Below are 20,010 nucleotides of genomic sequence, written 5' to 3' on the forward strand. Positions count from 1 at the left end.
GGAGAGGCAATTTTGGGAAATATTCAGTCTTCCTGCTATTATGAGACAGGTCTGACTCCTTTGAGTTGTTCTGTGCCTCCAACACTGGCTTGTTTGAGATGCTTAAATGAACTCTTTGAAAGTTTGGATTTTTTTCTGCCTGACAGGACACGTGTATCGTTGAGGATCTGCCCTCTGGTTCCTGTTTAATCAACACTGGGCTGTGCCCTAAACTGCAGGTGGCGGGGCTTTGGCCGGGTACGTGCTGACCAGAGTGGCTGAGGGCCAGGGGGCAGCAGCGGTGCCATGGGGCTGGCGCGAGCAGTTCCACGGAGGCAGCACCCCTGGGGCTGGGGGAAAGCCTGGGGGTGAGCGGAGGCGGGGGTGCCTATGGCGGGTGGCCGTCTGCCTTGTCTTGTCTGTCAGACCTGATTAGATGTGGCTGGCGCTTTGCGAAGGCCTCCACGCTGCGAGGGGTGGAGTCTGGCTGGAGGGGCAGAGCTCGGCCCTCCTTCCTTTATGTGCTGCTGAAAAGTAGCCTTTGTTGCAGGGTTTGCGGGCTTTGTCCAATCCTGGAAGCTGTGCCCCTTTCTCTGGGCTTCAGCTCCTGAATGAGGTGAGCAACCCTGGCTTTTCATGTCATATCTTAGCTCTGTCTTGCATCTGCGCTTGGGTATCTCGCTGAGCCCCCAGGGGTCGAGAGAAGTATTTTTCCTGCTAGTTCAGAGTTCTTAATGTGAAAATGTATTTGGCAAGGATCCAGCAAGGTGTTAAGCTACTTTCAGTCTGGAGTTCCCCCCAGGTCCCTCCCTTGCTTCATATATAGCCTTTTGAAAGAGCTAGAAGAACTGGAGACAGAAACTCAAATAAAATCCACTGTTCCAGGGCTTTCTGCAAACATGTTCTTCTCAGCCCAAGTGATCTGCAGTTAGTGGTTTCCCATATGGGTTTCTATCATTAGGTTTTGTCATGATAGTATTAATTTCAAGCAGCATAATAGACTGGACATAAGCAACCTCAGTGGGCTCCATGGACAATGAGCTCAGGTGTGGATCATTGTCCAGCCCCTACAGACTGCATCCCAAAATCTCCCTTCCTAAGAGCCACAAGATGCATAGATCCTGCCAGCCAGCTTGGTGAGTGGGAAGGCAAAAGGTGGATGTTCCAGGAAGCAGCTTGCAGCCCAAAGATAGCTGGGACCCAGTGGTCTTGCCTTAAGAGTGGGATGGAGATGGACTGGACATGCACTAGTGTCCAGGCATAGGCCAGTGCCTTGCTCCCACTGCTTCCCCAGCAGTCCCCATACCACCCCTTGGTGTTAGTCATCATCTACAAGTGAAGAGCCTTCGCCTGCGTGGAGCATAAAACCAAGCACTAGATCTTTAAGCCATTCCTCAGCTCCCTGCTGGCCATTCACTCTGTCACCAGGACAGCACCAGAAGCGCTGCTGCAGCCTCTGGAGAGCAGACAGGCTTGCCACCACCAGATCAGGCTGTCCAGGGCCCCATCCATCCTAGCCTTAGGCACCTCCAGGGGTGGGATGTCCACTTCTCTGGGCAGCCTGGGCAACAATCGACTTTGCTATATTTACTATGTGTTTTCATAGTTTAGATTAGACTAATTTTCAGAGCATAGTATCTGGAGAACCAGCTATCTGTCTTTAGGCAACAGATCTTCAATAGGAGCTGACCCTCTCCTGTGGTGCCTTGGGGAACAATGACAGACCCAGAGAATTCTTCTCTGCAGACTAAGGTTTTCATTGCCATGGGCATGCACAAAGCTTTGGCACTGCAGGAGTTAAATAGCTTGCATGGGGTGGAGGATTTTTCAGCCAAACTCGAACTGATTGCACCTGGTTTGTTCAACCTGTGTGTAAATGACACCATGGTCTTCCCACCCCCACCCCAGCAAATGCCACAGGGGCTGCCAAGGACTACGTGCAGGCAGGGCTGTGTGAGCAGGTGTAGGGCCTGCAGCGGTAGGAGGCTCCTTGCTGGGCTGGGAGCAGCCGCGCTGGTCACACGTAGGCTGCAATCGCCGTAAGTCACTGAGGTGACAGTGAGTCGAAGTAAAAAGTCCCCACTGTTAACACCTCAGCCTCTTGTTGAACATACTTGTCAGTTACTGTCAGGGTGCAGTAGGCTCCGTTCCTCCTGAGGAGAAAAACTGCGAACTTTGCTAAGCCTTGCTCAGGCAGCTTGCTGGGGCCATGTGGCTCTGCCTGCTGCCTCTGTGCAAAGCACAGGGCTGTGGGCTCCAGCCAGGCGGGGCTGCGGCCAGGCCGGCTCCTGCCCATGCTGGGCGAATTGCTCCTGGGACAGGCTGGAGCACTGCTCACTGAGGGCACTGCTCACGCTGCTCTGTGTCACCATTGCTTTCCCATCGTGGGGAGATGATGAAAGATTTGCAGCTGCAGAGCTGGGACTCAGAATTTAAATGTACTGATTTAGAATCTTTGTGAATTCAGAGGAATTCTTATTGAATTCCTTACAGGAAATCCTTACAGGAAACCAGGCTGGAAGTGTGTGAAACTGCTTCACTTCATGTGGGTGCCTCATGCAGCTCTGGAAATGATCACTATCGTGCATTAGAGAGAGGATTAAATTATTCCCATCTTTCTCTCCTCCCACACTGACTCCAGGCAGTCCTTCCTTTTCCAGGCCACGCACACAGACAATGAATGTCACCAGCTGATCCAGCTCTGGCGTAGCCCATGCGTTTTGACTTGTTGCTGGAGGTACTGCTTATTTCTTGTTTTGTGTTCACCATTAAGACCTAGCCTAAATCTCTGGGTGTAAACAATGCCACTCTGCTGATTTTAGTAAAGTTTTACCCAGCTACAGTGCAAAGATACTGGCCCAGAGCTCCTGAAAGCTGACCTGCATTTGGTGGGGGTTTTTTTGGCTTTCTATAAAGGCTCTGAAATGAGGCTGGGGAGATTCCATGTTGTGGCCCAGCTGGCGTGTGCAGCCACAAATAATAATTAATTGACTCTTTAAGGAGTCTTGCAAACTTTTTTTTTTTGTCTGTCTGTCTTAAGCTCCTTTTAATTAACTTCAGTCATGTCCCAACACATCATCTTGGCTGAATCATGAACCTCACTGTGCCAGTTTTTCGCATTCCTGAAATACACAGGCCGCCAGTGTTGCGAATGCAGCTCAAAGGCAGTGGCTCAGAGGAAGTTGGGCAGCTCTCCTGGAACTCTGAAATTTTCAGGAACTGTTGTGAAATAGAGAGGCTGAGCGGACCAGCCTTCCACTTCCACCTCCTCCCTTGCTGCCCAGCTCCCAGCAGTGTTTCTGTCTTGCACTTTATGCGCTGACGCAAGGAGCAGCAATTGTAGCAGGCACCTGTGTACAAGCAGCTTTGTCCCTTTAGAAGGCACCTTCATTCGGGTTACAGTGCTTGGGGCACGCAGCCTTTTTTTCCTTCAAGAGTTTGTTTCTGCGTCACACTTCTTATTGCAAAGGGTCAACTTTCATGATTGTAGGGCTTGTTAACAAGATACTCAGGTATACTTAGTCACCAAAAATTTTCATGTGGCAACATGTTTTGTGCTTCTTTACTAGAAAGCTTCAAGTCTGGTCTGAGGATTGTAAGGATTGTTTCCATCTTTTCAGAAATTTGTGGTTTGAGACTGTCTCCTTATTGCTTTATAACCTGGCCGTTCTCTCACTATTGGCTGGTAGAAATAATTCCCATGTTTTTATTGATGTAAAGTTGTATCAATGCCTGTTGTCCCTTGGTCTGTTTGTTGTGTTTTGAGCCAGAGAATTCTGCACTTAGTAAGCCCAACTCAATCTTAGTATCCATTTAATAGTATGTTTAATTTACTGAAAAAAAGGCAAATCTTACTGTCACCTTTTGACGTTTATTTAGAGAGCGCAGCTTTTATAATGAAATGGTCCAACCAGAACAAAACAGATGTGTTATATTTGGTAGTTTAAAGCTGAAACTCAGTGAATACAGGTGAGAAAGAAGGTGCGGCGTTACAGTGGTGAGGATCTTCGTCCATTTGAATAAGTTACCACTGAGTTCTTAATTCCTAACTGTTTTTAAAATCATATTTGGAAGCGCAGTCTAGAAGAAATAAGCATATTTAAGAAAATAGTTGTGTCAGTGTTCTCTGTACTGAAGTCTAGAGGGTTGCAATCTATTTTCTGCCTTAGATGAGTAGGAAACAGCACCATGACAGCAGGTTCAGGTGGTGTGCCCCAGGCTGCAGGTGAGGAGCCAGGAGTTGCCCAGAGAACTCTTTCAGCAATACTCGTGTTTCCACAGCAGCTCAGGGATTGTTGCTCTTGCCTCAGACAGAGGTGGCATATTGCACTTCTGTGGCATATTGGTGAGTTTTGAATAAGTAGGAGGAAGATAAATATTATAGCTAATTAAAAACAAACAGAGAAAAAAAAAAATGCCTCAGCCTTTTGGGAAAAGGATAGGAAAATCAGGAAAGATGATTACAAACAAGCACCAGGTATGAGCATGGAAGCCATGCCTGGATTACTGGGGGCAGACAAATGGTCTGAAGATGTAGACCCATTGTAAAAGGAGAAGAAGCAAGAGCAGCATTGGATGACAAGAGAGTAAAACAAAAACACTGATGAAGAATCCACATAATTCACATGAACATCAAGCCAATTCCTACTGCATCTGGTATGTGACACTTCGCTGTGTATACAGACTCTGATCAAGCAGCAGCAGCAGCAGTCACTAATATGATGGAGAAGTTGTTTATGTTGGGGAAAAAACTTTATAAAGTCAGTAGCAGAATAACTTACAATGAGAAACAGGGAGCTTCATGAGCTGTTAAGGGACACACTCAATTCTGTTGCCTCTTCAGGATGCAAATGTCTGCTGACATGCAAAGGATTTGGGTCTTCCCAGTTCCAACCATCAGGAAAGACCAGATAGGCTGCTGTGGGTAAGTTAAGGAATACGTTTCCTGTGAAATACTTTTGTTCTAACTATGTGGCTTTGAGGAATGTGTTAGTAACAATTTCCCAATTGATTGTCATAGGAAGAACACTGCATTTATCTGAGCAGCGCCAGATGCAAGGCAGTGCACACTCCAGAGAGCTGCAACTAATGAGTGGGTTGGACTCCAAAAGAGGTGCATGTAAAATGCTGGCATATCAGAAGTGCAGGACTGTCTTAACAGTGATTGATTTAAAAAAAAAAAACAAAAAAGAAAGAAAAAAAACCTCATGGATGTTATGGTGTTTTTCCAGAAATTATTCCACTCAGGAATAGTAAACACTGGTTTCTAAAGCTCCTTACTGGGCACCTCTCCTGGAAGAAATGCTGCAACAGCAGAACTAAAATGTGTTTTCAGAGAGGGCTAGACTTGGCCGTGACCCATTGAAAACCTGTTCAATTCACTGAGTGAGGTGCAAGAAGAAAAAAAGGAAAACTGAGTCACTTGTTGCTAGAAATGATGAAAACAGCTATCAGGGCATGCTCAATGGATCCATGTGTAGGCATCATGCTTTTTCTATGAGTAGGTCAAGGCTTCAGGAAATCTCTGAGGAGATTTAAACAAATTGTCATGATGATGATGTATTATTTTCAGCTATGGATTTCTTTCAGCCCTCCTTTGCTTAGGCAAACTATCATTTTTCAAGTGCTGATAGTAAGGCTGTTTATCCTAAGTATCTGCTGTTAGGATTCATATATGTGTTTATGAGTAGAAATGTAGTTTTGTAGCAGCTTTAATACTACCTATCCCTGCTTTATCAAAGTCAGTGCATTTGGTTAATACAGCTCTCTTTCACGACTGGTAAAGATGTGATCCCAGCCTCACACTCATGTAGAAAGAGAAAAGGAACCTTTGAAAAGAAAAGCTTCGGGATTACTTAACCTGAAAAGTAAAGCAGTGAGAGAAACAGAAAATGACTCAGATAGCACTAGTCAGAAACTGTGGCCTGCAGGTGAGCCAGTAGTTGTCTTCAGAGGTTTGACCAGGCAGCTACAGGCTTGCTGACCTCTTCTAGCTAGTCAAATAAATGTATAAAATATTTATTGACTTCTCTCTATTCCCAATGACTTTTGCTCCCATTGGAATTTTTCAGCACTGTGTGTCGATGTGACAGAACAGAACAGACTGAGGAGCTCTGCTTCCCAGTGTTATTTTGTGTGCTTCCACAGTGAAAGGGTGGTTCTCAGCTTTCTGCATAGATATGTACCAGGCATTTTCAGCCTACGTTTCCAGTTCCAATGGACTTCAAAAGAGGAAACTACTCCCATTAATGTTTTGCATGATAACAAGTTAGACGAGCATCATTTTTGGATCCAGTTTGTGGAAGACTGCTTACTGCCAGTGCCAAGTGGGCGTCATAGTTGAGACTATCAAATGATGTCTGCTGTGTTAAATGCTTTGTTGGATTTCCTGCTTGGAAAGTGATGCATGTGCCAGACAAGCAGTATTTTCTGTTTTGGCATTAAAGCAATCTTGGCACACAGTGCAAGCTGTTTACTTTAAAAGCTTTATTTTAAATATAGTTTTGGAATGCAGAACACACTTAAAATGTCTGCAGATGAACAGCAGTGGAGAGGACAGCAAAGCATCCTTTTTTTTTACTCTTGTGTCCCTTAGAAATACTTCAGTATGCTTTGTTTATGGGAGCTGCTTCTGATTTGTGTGTAATTTTTCATGCATTGTCTCTTGCTGGGTTGGACAGACAGTAGAGAACATGTAACTGGAAGATAGCTAAAACTGAGAGCATAGAAGAACATAATGGACAGCAAAATTTAAATTCCTTCTAGTATTCCTTGATTTTCCTGTGATATATCATTGGTGGAAGGACAACATGCTCCATTTTGGTGAGCAGTCAACAGAAATAATCTGTGCCAGGATATGGAAGGGCACTCTTCCTAGAAGGACACTGCAGAGCCAGTGGACAGCTGACATGCAGTGCCATTGTTTTTCACCTAGCAAAAAAGCTTCAGAATGGCAAGCATGATGCCAGAATACAAAACACTTAATTTATCAAAGCCATAAGTAAGAAACGCTGTGTTTTTAGTTTTAGAAGTAACTTTTGTACATTTATGACTTTTTCCACATTAAACATCATTTATGACTTGGAAATTATTCAGGCAAGAGGCATGTGGTTTCTGCTCCTGAATATCAGCAGCAGGTTTGCTAGGTTGAGTCTCTATTTTATGTTGACTTTTTTTGGCTTTTCATTTATCTTTTGGGTGGACCTTCGTGGAGCAAGCTGCCTCAAGGAGAATCCATAGCCTTCTTTCTAAAGAGAAGACTACGTGCTCTGCTTAACGTGAAGAAGATGGCATCGATAGAGGGAATTTGATTTTGGAAGCCAGACGTGTGCAAAGCAGACTTGTGAAAAAGTGTGTTTTCTGAGATGTTCGTTCATCAGAGCAGTTGCTGGAATAAGTTGAGAAGTAGGAATTTCACACCTGGTTTTTGAGACACTAGTCGATAGGTTTTTCCATATGCAATGTGAGAAGTTATGGAGTAGCTGTTGAATTTTCAGTTAATCCTATTCCTGCAAATAAATGGTAAACGGTTGATGCAAGATCTTGGTTTATGACCTAGGAACTCTGTTTTACAATTTCTACTGAGACTTCAAGGGCCTTGTTTTGCAGGCCCTTCTATGCATAAGTGCAATGTTTGATGTGGATGGAATTACATATTCTCCGTGTGTATCAAAGCAGAGGAAACGGTATGGATTGGGTCTGATTTTGTCCCTTTAGCAGTTTATATTCTGGCATTAATTCTTTAGCCAGCCAGGCAGGACAGATTTAGAAATGAATGCCAACATTTTTGCTTTTCTGTATTCAGTATTCTGTCCTGGAAGAGCAATGCTCCTTCCCCTGTCCAAGCACTATGCAGGGGCCCAGTTCTGCTCAATGCTGCATCCCATTACTCCATAGAGTTACTCATGACAAATACATGCTGCTTTTTGGGGGGTAGTGATGGTGCAGCTATATTTTTACCTTTGTTGCCTTTTTTATGTTTAATTATTGCATTACCAAGTGTGTTTAACCATTTGTCTGTGCTGAGTGACAACAGTGCAAAATTTAAGGAGAGAAAAATGATTTTGGTTTTGTTTGCTCACTTGGCTAGATGTGCCTACTTTGTATCCCAGCTGCTTTTGCAAGTCTAATATGCCTCTTTCCAGAACCAGGCTCTCTTTCCTGGAACCCTGTCCCAGGGCTCAAAGCGATTATCTCTGGCCTCCCACAGTAGAGTGGCCTGTAGGAGCAGCTTGTCACTCCCTCTGTCACCAAGTCAGGACAGTGAGCTTACACTTGGTTGTGCAACCCTCCTAGCTCGATGAAGTGTGTAATATGTGACAGTTTAATAATGGGAAGAGATGATGAAAGCAAAGAAATAGGCACGGATGGGAAGAGATATCTGAGGGCTGCCAGGGCAGCTGTTTGAGATCTCTGAATCAGATGGAGAGGGAACTCCACCACCCTCAGTTTCCCAACTCTCAAACAAGCCATCTCCCATGTGCAAAGCAAAACGAGCTCCACCCCAGCCCTACCATGTTAGCCGAGCTCTGATTAATATGTGGCAAATTCCAAAGGTAGCCCTGTCAGTCTTGCTGACATTCCCACTGGTAATATGAACCACGAAAGTGTTCCCGTTCTTCTGATTAATATCAAAATAATTCTGCTCGATTAGATCATTACCGAGAGGAAATGTAGGGAAAACATAAATATTCTGCGGAAAATGCAGACTTCAGACAAGAGGCAAAACTGCAAGTTTCCATGGTTTGTAAAATTTTTCACCTGATAGGAGAAATAAGACCTGTGATTGTCTGCTGCTCTCCAACAACCCTCCCAAGAACATGCTTATCTCAGCCTTCCTTCTTTGTTTGTAGCTCACTCATCGTGTTGGAATGAGCAGCTCTAAGCTAATCAAGTGCATGCATCTTTGAAGTGTTAGAGACTTTGAATGGAAGACCCAAAGGCAGAGACGCATGTAACTGTTTCCTTGACAAGTCTGGCAAAGTAAAATTAGTGCAGTTTCAGATCTTGGCACATCACTGGGGCACTGAGAGTGGAGGGAGAAGCAGTTTCTTTAAATCAACCCTACCATGTATTCCTGTGGCATTCTCTGCTGAGGCAGAAAGCCTGGTGTTTGCCTTAAGGTATGAGAAGAGGATCTGGGAAGTTAGATGAGAAGAGCAGAAAGAGCCTGAAGCTCTTAAACAAGAAGAATGAGGGAGAAATGTGATAGCATCTTGAAGCAGTAAAGGGCTTGAGGGGCAGTGCAAGTAATACAAGGATAATGGGTATAATTTATTCTCCATATCCAGGGCATAAGGGACAAAATGTCAAGATTTTTAACTACAGTATGACTTAGGACTAAGGCTAATGAAGCCCTGGCACAAAGTGTAACAGTCACTATGGGGTGTATGAAGGCAATCTTTAAAACAGGATGTAAAAATTTCAGTCCAGGACTGTAGACTGAGCTAACTTGCCTTGGAGCAAGGAGAAGGTACCTTTCTGTCCACAGTTTCTGTGCATCCCTGCACCAGTGGGAGTTAATATGACAATGCAGTTTCTGCTACGAGATATGGTTTAGTAGCTTGTGGTAGTAATGATGGGAGAACAGTTGGACTAGATGATCTTGTAGGTCCTTTCCGAGCATGTGATTCTGTGATTCTATGAAAGCTAGCCTGTAGCAAGAAGCTCCCCTTGCTTTCCCTCACTTAGATTCTAACTTACAGAGGAAGACAAGAGACAACAGAGACGTATTTTATCCTGTGGTTTTCTTGTCTCTAAACCTTCTCAGAGCATGGGATGCACCATCTGCTGTATGGCTATTCACACCCAAAGTTTGACATCAATTTCAAAGTTAGTTTTGGGTCCAGCTCCCCTCTGCAGAGAATGCTTTGTACCAGGATTGGCCTCTATGTTATGGTAAACGCTGTTCATTCTTCTCAGTCAATAGCCTTTCTAGAAGATCTGTGCACAGAGTAGTCTGAAGCCTAGTATGATATAGGCCAGTAGGGATCAGTGTATTAGCTAAGAACCAATATATTAGTTTAGCAAAAAGAATCAGTGAGCGTGAATTCTAAAACTTTCAATTTCAACTTGCTTGGTGTGTGAACAGCCTTGTTTTCTCGTATCACTTGTTGCCAGTATCAGTGTGTGTGAAGGTATCAACAACACATCTTCTTAACATGGCACAGCTCTTGAGGAGAGAGAGTGATACTGATTTTGGAGAAGTGTAAGAGAAGTGACAAAAATAATGAAAGATCTTAAACCAGAGCAATTTGGGTATCAGTTGCTGTACAAGAAACATCTTTAATCCAATGAAGGACTTTCAGCCCTGGTCTGACACATCCACAGGGAATTTCCCATCAGATATACCTTATTTCTCTACTGTTTGTGCCATGTGCCCCATCTTAGACCACAGATAACTCTTCTAGGCATGCTCTGGGTGAGGACGGGGGACTGGATCCTACTGGTAAAGCAGGCAGTTGAGGAGATGAAGCTGCTTGCTTTGAAATGTCTTCTCCAGAGCCTCCCTGGCTTCAAAATGGTGCTGGGAATTCACTGGCAGTTGAGCAAGGATTTTCAGGCTTTTACTGGGTTCTAAATGTGGAAACTGAAATCCCTGAGAAGTGTCCAAATCCCTGTGTGGCTCCAGGTTATAGTATGTTTTCAGACTCTCTCTCGTTTCTCCCTTCAGTGGAAGGCACTGGCTTCAGCAGTGTTCTGCCTTCTTCAGCCTGCCCTTTAGAAGAGGGCTTCTCAAGTGTGAGCTAATATCATCCTATCCTGAATAGTTGAAACTCTGTAACATGCTGAGAGACCCAGTCCTGGCATTTTGTTGTATTCTAGCCCGCAACCTTTCCTTTTCTGAGAAACCTAACCACTTTGTCTCCTTTATTTTTTCCTTCTCAGCTCTCTAGACACGTCTGCTGCCATGAGATGCCTCAGCCAAGGATTTTGAGCCAAGATATGAGTGAAATGGTTTAACCAGATGTGTGCCCATGTCTGCAAAATAGAATTTTAAGATGCTGAAATTTAAAAGCTTGCCATCATCTCCCCTGCCTCCCAGCAGCAAGGTAAATAATGGGTGGGACAGCAGCATATCCATTAAAACACCTTTTTTCAAGGGAGAGGATAGGAGGTTATAATCTGACTGTAAAAATTTGCTCCAGGCTGAAAACTTGGCAAACAAAAGCTTAGCTTAGAAGTGATTAAAAAGGAAACAATGAAAAAAGAATAAAATAAACCAGGGCAGTCATTTTGGGTGGAGATGAGGGCCTAGAGCTTAGAGATCATTCTTTAGTGAGGGAGGAGAAGGAATGGCTCAAGTTGTATTTGGCTCTAAGCCCTACTATAAGTAAGCGTTTCAGAGCCAGGAGAACATACTGCAGCATCTGAATACATGTGCAATCCCTGGCCTCTCCCTTCACCCATTTATCAGAGGAAAGTTGAGCCCTCCCATATTCTTAAAAGCACAGGGGATGCAGATATGGTGGCAGTAGCTGGATTCTTCCTACTGTTACTTTCTGAGTGTGGATTTCCCTGTAACTTAAATTGTAAAAGCAAATAAAGAAACTGAGATTCAGCTTGCCTAGAGAAGAAGAGGTGAATATGTTACTTTCAGCACTGTGGAGCTTCTCAGACCTCTCTCGCTCACTTCTGTGAGTCACACCTGATGCTCGGGATCCATTCTTTGCTTCTGCTTTTAGCATCACACAGAGCCACTCCTGAACAAAAGGATGATCCTTTGAAGCCGCTTAATGTGGGCTGACTTCTGCACGATTCCAGTTACAGTTCCAGAGCTAAGGAAGAAGAAGGAAAGCTGGCTGGATGCATAGCAGCAGAAACCATGAGCACAGAATGAGCCTCTAGAGGGAAAACTTTTCCAAAGTATTTTCTAATGTGCACACCACATATGTTTGGCAGCATGGTTTGCACAGACCTTAGGGAACAAACATAAGGCCCAGCCAGTAACCAGTTGTCTTTCTTCATCTCAGGACCCCTGGGCCTCTCCAGTCAGTGTGCCCACACATAATTATGTTGTTGGCTCCTCCTGCAGCAGTGTCATTGTGTATCAAAACTTCATACTTAGAGATTTTCTAAACTTGATTGGATAAAGCCTATAGCAGCCTGATACAAGTTTGCTAACTCTCCTTACTGCTATGCACACTTCTAAAACAGCTATCCCCTCAGCTACCTTTTGGAATGCTTTGGCTGTAGCAGGCACCAAGACACAAAAAGCTAAATGAATGACCAAAGGTGTATAGATATAAAAGACCCTTTCTGAAATTTTCTTAACCAACCCATGTTTCATAAATGTTTTGTTCCATCAGCATAAGGGCAGTCCTAGTTTAGATGGAATGTTACCTGTCTGTTCCCAAACAGGCCTCCTTCATAGGGCAGCACAGCTTGAACTTTTTTGGCTTTTGTAACAGGCTTCATCATTTACTTGTACATATTTTCATATGTGTTTGCAGATCCTTTATTTAAGTACCCAAGTACTGTCTGAAGTACTTAGTGCTCTCCAACAGCTGATACTTTGCTTTTTGTACAAGAAATGCACTTTAATTCTGTCCTTTCTCAATCCTTAAATGAGGCAGGTGGAAAAAGCCAATAAAGGAACATATAGGACTAGGTCTATTGGTTAAGAAGGCTTGGAGAAGTTTTGCCTTTTGCTACTACCTAGCCAGATAACATTGCAGTATTAAGAGATCTCTTATCTGTGCTGGTGTACTGCATAACTTGAGATCAGGCTGTGAAAACACTGTCTTTCTGAATGTCTCCGTAGGATCAACTCTAGTGAGGAGTGGAAGAAAACACTTGTTAAAGATCTTGTTAAAGAGCAAGAAGCAGCCTGGCCTTTCAGTCTGCTCTTGTATTTCAGTGCTGACTGTATTGTCTGTATTTCCTTTTCAGGGAAGACTGAAATCACTGAGAATGGAATCCAGTCCATCTTCTGGCTCTCCAAATGCAGCAACAGCATTTTATGGACTGATCTTCTACAGCTTCCTCTGAGCACTAGAATTTCCAGGTGCATGTTTTCAGAGCACAAGCAACCCCAGGAAAGCTGCTTTTCAAAAGGTATGTCATCTCTTGTTTAAACCAAAAGAACTGAAAAGTGAACTGTGAAAAAATGGAAAAGAAAAAAAAAAAAAAGGCCTTTGGCATCAAAACAAAACAGTTTTATTCTTTTCTATAAATTTCTTTAACTTGCCTAATACAAAACAAAGTGGAACTGTAACAATGAATTGAGAAGATGTGGATGGTAAAAGCAAGGTACTGGCATTGGAGGTAAGGTAAAATCAGATCCCAGCGGAAAGAAGTTGGGGGAAGTTTAACAAGTTTGCTTTATGTGCCACTGTGTCATGCTTCCTTTTGTTGCTCAAGAATGTTGTCCCACTGGTTCCTAGGGTGTAAAAGGGCCACGCTACTGGGAAGATGTGTCCCACAGACCACCATATGTGAGCCACTGTTGGGCTGATTCTGACAGAAGGAGTAATCCTTCTGAAAGCTGTTGTTTTACTTTTATTGCAGTTGTACTACGGATCAGAAACTGACTGGGGCTTTGTGGTCAGAAGTCTTCTGTTCTAAAGTATTTTGCAGAACAGTACTGTGCAGTGCAAAAGCATAATGGGGGGTAGGTAGGCACTTGAACTCAATAAAGGGAAATTAAAATGCCTCTGTAGAAAGTGTTCACAGTGGTCAGGAGGTTTGGAAAATACCTTTAAAGGAGTTTAGGAGAACAAGCTAAATGATCTCTAATATAATGGAGTTCCCTCTCACCTTTGCTGCTTCCAAAGGAATGAAACAGGACAAGAGCACTCATAAACTGTTGTGCATATGCACACAAAGCAAAGCACAGGAGAAGCTTGACATACCTGACAGGAAGGGGTGAGTGCACAAGGAGCGTGTGACAAGTTCTGGCACATGTATATCTCACCAGTGTGATCAGTGCCTTGAAGCCAGCCAGGTCAGAATTTGCACCATGAACTGACATTTCTCCTTCCTTTGTACACATCCTAACTGGCTGTTGCACAATCTGGTGTGAATGGCACCCTCTGCTCAGAAGAGACCCAAGACTGGAAAAGCAGGCTGCATCTTTCTGTCTGTTGGGCAGGACTGGAACTTACTGCTAGAGGCATCTGAGCCTGCTGCTTTTTCTTCCCTTCCCCCATTTACCACCCAGGCCCCACTACTGAAACAAAGACTCCCACAAAAGCAAAGAAATAGCTCTAGCAGAAGATTCCCTAGTTGCTTCCCACATGTCAACTACTGCTGCCGCAGTCTGTGGCTTGTGTGATGACAGCACTGATTCAATTAACTGATTTTTGAATCCTTCCTTTCATAGCCCTTGTGTAGACAGGCAAACTAGTCAGAATGGCCAGGAACAGATCAAGTGTAAATTTTATAAAGAAAAGGAGGTAGAATACTGCTTCCCTTCTCCTTTTCTATATGTTGCCTCTGCCTATTTGCAATCTGGCAGTTTTGCGGGAGTGCCAGCTGTTTTGTCTTAGAAGTGGTTGTTAACTCCTTCCAGAAAGAAAGTGCTCAGCCATCTGCACTATTTGTCCTACTCTTGTTGACCTCAAATCCTCTTCCAGAGCAAATCTTTGTGAGCTCCACGGCTGCTCTTCGTAACTTCCCCTTCAACCCATTCCAGCCTAAAGACATGCAAAACCTGATACTTTACAGGCCTTTATAGTAAAGGACTACACATCACATGTAAAGTCAAAGTATGATTTTACAGTATGATTCCCATAACAGTTATAACTCTGACCTTTTTGCACACATATTATTTTTAGTTAATATAGCTGGTGTTAACTTTAATGCCTTTCCTTTAACCCTTCCCTTGGTGCTGGAACAGCTGCCCGGAGAGGTTGTGGATGCCCCATTCCTGGACGTGTTCAAGGCCAGGTTGGATGGGGCCCTGGGCAGCCTGGTCTAGTATTAAAAGGGGAGGTTGGTGGCCCTGCATGTGGCGGGAGGTTGGAGATTCATGATTCTTGAGGTCCCTTTCAACCCTGGCCATTCTGTGATTCTTCAGGAAGCTAGCTAATTTCCAGGTTAATATGAGCTGGCTAATTTCCAGCGTTTTGGGGAGACAGCCAAGATGAGCAATTCCAAGGTGTTTCTGGCTGCCGGTGTTCCTAAGTGGAGCACATCTGGATCTGTGCTTCATCCCAGGCCTCCTCCCATTGTCTGTCACCCCCACCATCCTCTGCCTGCACTGTTAGCTAAGTGTCTGTAATGGCAGGGCTTCAAGTTATCAAGCTGCAACCACATGTCACGTTACCATCAACCAAGATGCTTGTGGGGCCTAACCTAGTCAGGCAGGGCTGGTGTCATGATAAGATAAAGCCACCTTGGTCTAGTTGTGAATGAGTAACACGTAGCAAAAAAAGTGATACCGTCACCTATATACCACTCACTATTAATGAAATGTGGGTCTAGGTAGGAAAAGACTGTGGCAGGCAGGCAGAAGAGGAAAAGGGAGGGGGGAGTTCAATTACCATGACGCAGAGAAAGTAAACCCTGCGTTCATGCTTGTGTCAGTAGCCTGTCTGTGTGCTGACCCCAGGCTCACCTGAGCCTTGGCAAAGCTCCCCTTTGTTCTGTGCTGGCTTTCAGAATAGTTATCCCATAGCCACTCTGTGACTTGTTCCACCCAGACAGCCTGCCCATGATTGCTTCATGAAGCAAGACCCAGGAATCAAAAACAGGGCATGCTTGCTGAGCAGAGATGGAAAACAGCTGTGCTGGAAAAAAGGAGGGGTTTTCTGGCTGAGCAGTGGAAAATACAGATCAAGGCCTGGTTGTGCAATCTTCTCTGCCTGGGCTTTGGCTGCTGTTGTGGCACAGGGACCTGCTAGAGTTAGCAAAAGATTTGTGCCAGGCAATGGAATAGCAAGCACCTCTCATGACTGGAAGGCTGGAAACCCAGAGCTTAGTCCAAAATGTTTCAGAGTTGACTGAGAGGTGACAAGTGCCATTTGGTAATTCTGTCCTCTCCACTCTGCTGCAATCAGCCTTGTCCAGCCAGGCCCAGATGGTGGTTGAGTGGCCAGGATGGTTACAGTAAAAGCACACAGATTGTAGGGCTACAGGAAGACAACACTGCCCAGGTAGGAGCTCAGTTCCTGCCTAGTGCTCATAAAATGCTCACATGTGGCCACAGTGAGGGATGTGGTTAGATAGTCCAGCCAGGTTCCTGCATATGAATCTTCCATACCCATCCTGGGGTGTGGGTGCATACCAAACAAGACAGTGCACACATGTGTTGTGCAGGGAAGTTCAACAAACACTAAGCTAGCAGCTGCTTTGCCATCACCATCAGCTGAAGTCAAGGGAAGGCAATACCATATGTTCACTAGCCTTAACTGCTTGTTGCTTTGAGTCAGGCTCCTGAAAGAGTTCTTGATTTGTATTAAATTCAGAATCTCAAACCAAAAGTAAATGAGCCTATAGCTTTAATGTGACATTTGGGTCTGAAGCTAGGAGAAAGAAGTGTGGGACTCTATTGATTTATTTATTTTCAATTGTTTAAACCTAATTGTGTACAAGAAGGAGAGGATGGACAAGAACACAGAGGGAGATTTAGGCCCTTTAGCCAGATTATCAAAGACCTTGGTACTACCTACCAAGAGAGCCCTGCAACACCTCTCTTCTCCCAGTTCTCCTCTCTGTAACTAAGGAAAAAACTAAGGGAAGAGGTAAAATGATGAGAAGGCAAAAAGCAAAGTAAGCTGCCAGAACCTCTAATCACCTCCTGGGTTGATACATACCAGCTACACTGGCCTTTCTTCTTAGCACCTGGGATAGGAAAAGTCAGTATGATGAATATTTTTCACCATCTAGTGATTCCATTGCAGCCATGGAATCACCGTAATCGACAGAGCACTGGTACAGGTTGTGGAGTCCACTTCTATGGAGACGCATGTCCGTGCAACCTACTGTGGGGAACCTGCTTTAGCAGGGAGGTTGGACTCGATGATCTCTTGAAGTCCCTTCCAATCCCTGCAATTCTGTGATTTTGTAATTGCAGGGAGATCATGCTTTTTTAGAACTGGCTTTGCGTACAGAACTGAAACATGGGGATTCAGACCTTGTTCTACAGCACTTTTCAATTGTGCTCAACAGTAAGACACAGCACAGATTTGGAGGAAAAAAACCACCACCAACAAAAACATCACTGCTACAAGAGACCGTGAAGGGAAAGGATGAAAATGTGATATGGTGACCTGCAGAAGGGAGGAAACAGCAGAACTGAGGCAAAGGCAGTGCATAGGGAAGCAGTTTTATCCCAGATAGCAAACTTTAGAATATTTCTGGCCCTCTGTGCCAAGTTTTTGAATCAAGGAACTTCAAGGTATTGGGTAGAATGGGTGACAGCCTCAGATGTTACACAATCTTAAGGAAACCAACACCAGGAAGTAGTACCATGGCCAGAAGCAGGCTGTTACCTGCTGACAACATGCAGGCATGGATGAAAACAGCATTAAGTTTGCAATTTCCAAATGAATGCAACCACTGCATTTTTTGAGTTTTAGGCATTTTTCTTCCTGCCATAAATGATCATAGTCCTGAGCAGGGGGCTGAAGACACCAGATGGAAGGAGTGAGGGACCTATCAGCTCTGCTGACAGCAGTCAATCTCTCCAGTGGGAATCCCTTCACTCGGATTCTCAGCGTGCAGTGTATAGACATCTGCTGGAGGTGGCCCTCATTGGCAAGAATCTTGCCTTTGCTTAGATCCTTCTCTCATGCCCCTGTATGAAAAGGGTCTAAGAGTATATCTAAGATATTTTGAGAACAAGTCCTCTCTCAGAGAATTAGAAAAATGACATGTTTAGATTTTGTTCCTGCAGCACTTTTAGAAAGTACTCTGTAGACAAAGAACAATGACTTTTGCAAGGGCAAATGATTAATTTTAGCTATTACAGGTAAAATCAATTTGTTTAAACCTGGGCAACTTTGTGATCCAGAAATACAAAAGCCAGACAGATTCACAAAATTAATAGTTAGTAATAGCTTCAGCACTCTTAGAGCTGTTGAGGCTTTGGCATTGCTTGCAGATAAAACCCTGGTTCTTCAAAGTTTATTTTCAAAACAAGACAGGATGGAGGCATATTTTAGAAATAATTTGCAAAGTGAGGTGTTAGTCTTTTGTCTTATGCTGACCTGAAATTGCTCTTTATTTTAAAAAGATGTCCCTCTGTTTTAACTTCTTAATATGAAGTCAGTCATCACAGTTCTTATGAAACAAACATTCTTCATCTGTACATACTCAGCAGTCATAACTGGATTTCAATATTGGTGAAACAAAATTTAATCTAACAAAAAATTGTAAGTTTTGTTCCCATAGAAGAATTTGAATTTTGAGGAAATTAATTTCCCTTTGAAAAAAGCAAAAACAAGCCTATCATTCAAAGTTTTACCCGATGACTGTTTGCTCTTCAAGAGGGAGAAAGGCAGTGGAGAGAAAGCAAGTGTGTGTTTGTGAGAAAATAAGTAAGTCCTACCAATAAATGGTTGCAATGAAAGCAGAGGAAAGAGAATATAAATTCCCAGGCATTCCAAGCATATCTGCTATCCTTTACATCTTGCTCTGGGCACATCATTTGTACATATCTCAGTGTTCCACCACAGAGTTTTGGATTGTTGTCACATGAGACAACTCATACTATGAGATGAAAAGGAGCTGACCACAGCAACGAAAGCGAAATAGAACATGCAATCTATTAAATATGCTGGAAACCACTCATGCCACAGAGAAATGGGGGCCAGGAAGCAAAAACTTCCAGAAGAAATTAAGCAGAAAAAAAAAAAAAAAAGAAAGAGAAAATGGTCATTGGTCGCTGGAAGAAGAGTACAGGCTGGTTACCACATCTGAGCTGTTGAAAAACAGCCGCTGGCTTTCTGTAGCTCTTCAACTGTTTTTTTGTTCATTTTAGTCCTTCTCTTTAACCTTGCTGGGTAAAACACATCTCCAAGGACAAATAAAAATGATTTTCTTACCAGTGCTGCTGACTGTGCAGCCTGTCAGAAAACTGACCAAACTTGAAACTCCCTCAGTCAGTCACTTTAAAATATAGTCAGCATTGTGTTTAAAAAATAAATAAATAAATAAAAAATAACAAAACACATGAATTCAACAGCTGGATCACTCTGCAGCCTATTAATGCTCTGGGAGAAACAGCAAAACTCTTGTGATGAGTTGTGTGACAAAGGGAAATGTTGCATAATGCTAGACTTGGTTCTTACATTATGGTGCAGATACTTAGTTGTTTTCATTAAATATATATTATATTGAAAGGTCTTGAGATCCAGAATGATAGCCTGGTAACTGGAAGATGCTGTTAAGAATCCAGACCAAGGAAAGGTTTATTAATTTTGCTAGGTTCACACTTAACCTGTCCAAAGAAAAATGTTTGGTTCTTAATCAACTCTTTGAAAGGGTAGATAACAGCAGGACAAGGGGAAATGGTTTGAAGTTGAGGGAGGGAAGATTTAGGTTGGATGTCAGGGGGAAGTTCTTTACTATGAGAGTGGTGAGGTGCTGGAACGGCTGCCCAGGGAGGCTGTGGATGCCCCGTCCATCCCTGGAGGTGCTCAAGGCCAGGTTGGATGGGGCCCCGGGCAGCCTGGGCTGGTATTAAATGAGGAGGTTGGTGGCCCTGCATGTGGCAGGGGGTTGGAGATTCGTGATCCTTGAGGTCTCTTCCAACCCTGACCATTCTATGATTCTGATTAATATTTGAGAGGTTGAAATCTGCAGTGAGTGCTTTTGTCATTACTTACAATCATCTTCCCTGGAAGCACTTCCCTTTTTTTTTTTTTTTTTTTTTTTTAACTGTACCACATGTAAACAAAGAACCATAGTTTCTTTTAGGAAACTTTTCTGCTTCAGATGCTTCTCTGATCCTCAAAGATGTGCTGATGGAGTTAGACTTACAGCCCAAATCGGCTGAAGGCATCTGCAGATCTGTAGGTACATCTACCGTCTACTGTCCCTGACAAACATTGCTTTTAAACTGTGATCAGGACATGAGAAGAATAA

General features: G+C 43.7%; 1 long non-coding RNA gene across 1 annotated transcript in view; it reads left to right on the forward strand.

The window, feature by feature from the left end:
- Positions 1 to 450: 450 nt before the first annotated feature.
- Positions 451 to 20,010, forward strand: part of LOC116217261 (uncharacterized) — an 80,147-nt gene continuing 60,587 nt past the window's right edge. The window contains exons 1-3 of the long non-coding RNA XR_014887027.1: positions 451 to 595; positions 10,867 to 11,030; positions 12,871 to 13,035. This is a non-coding gene — a long non-coding RNA (uncharacterized LOC116217261). The remainder of the gene's footprint in view (positions 596 to 10,866; positions 11,031 to 12,870; positions 13,036 to 20,010) is intronic.

The sequence above is a fragment of the Meleagris gallopavo genome, chromosome 17, assembly GCF_905368555.1.
Source record: "Meleagris gallopavo chromosome 17, MGAL_WU_HG_1.1, whole genome shotgun sequence".
Taxonomy (NCBI): Eukaryota; Metazoa; Chordata; class Aves; order Galliformes; family Phasianidae; genus Meleagris; species Meleagris gallopavo.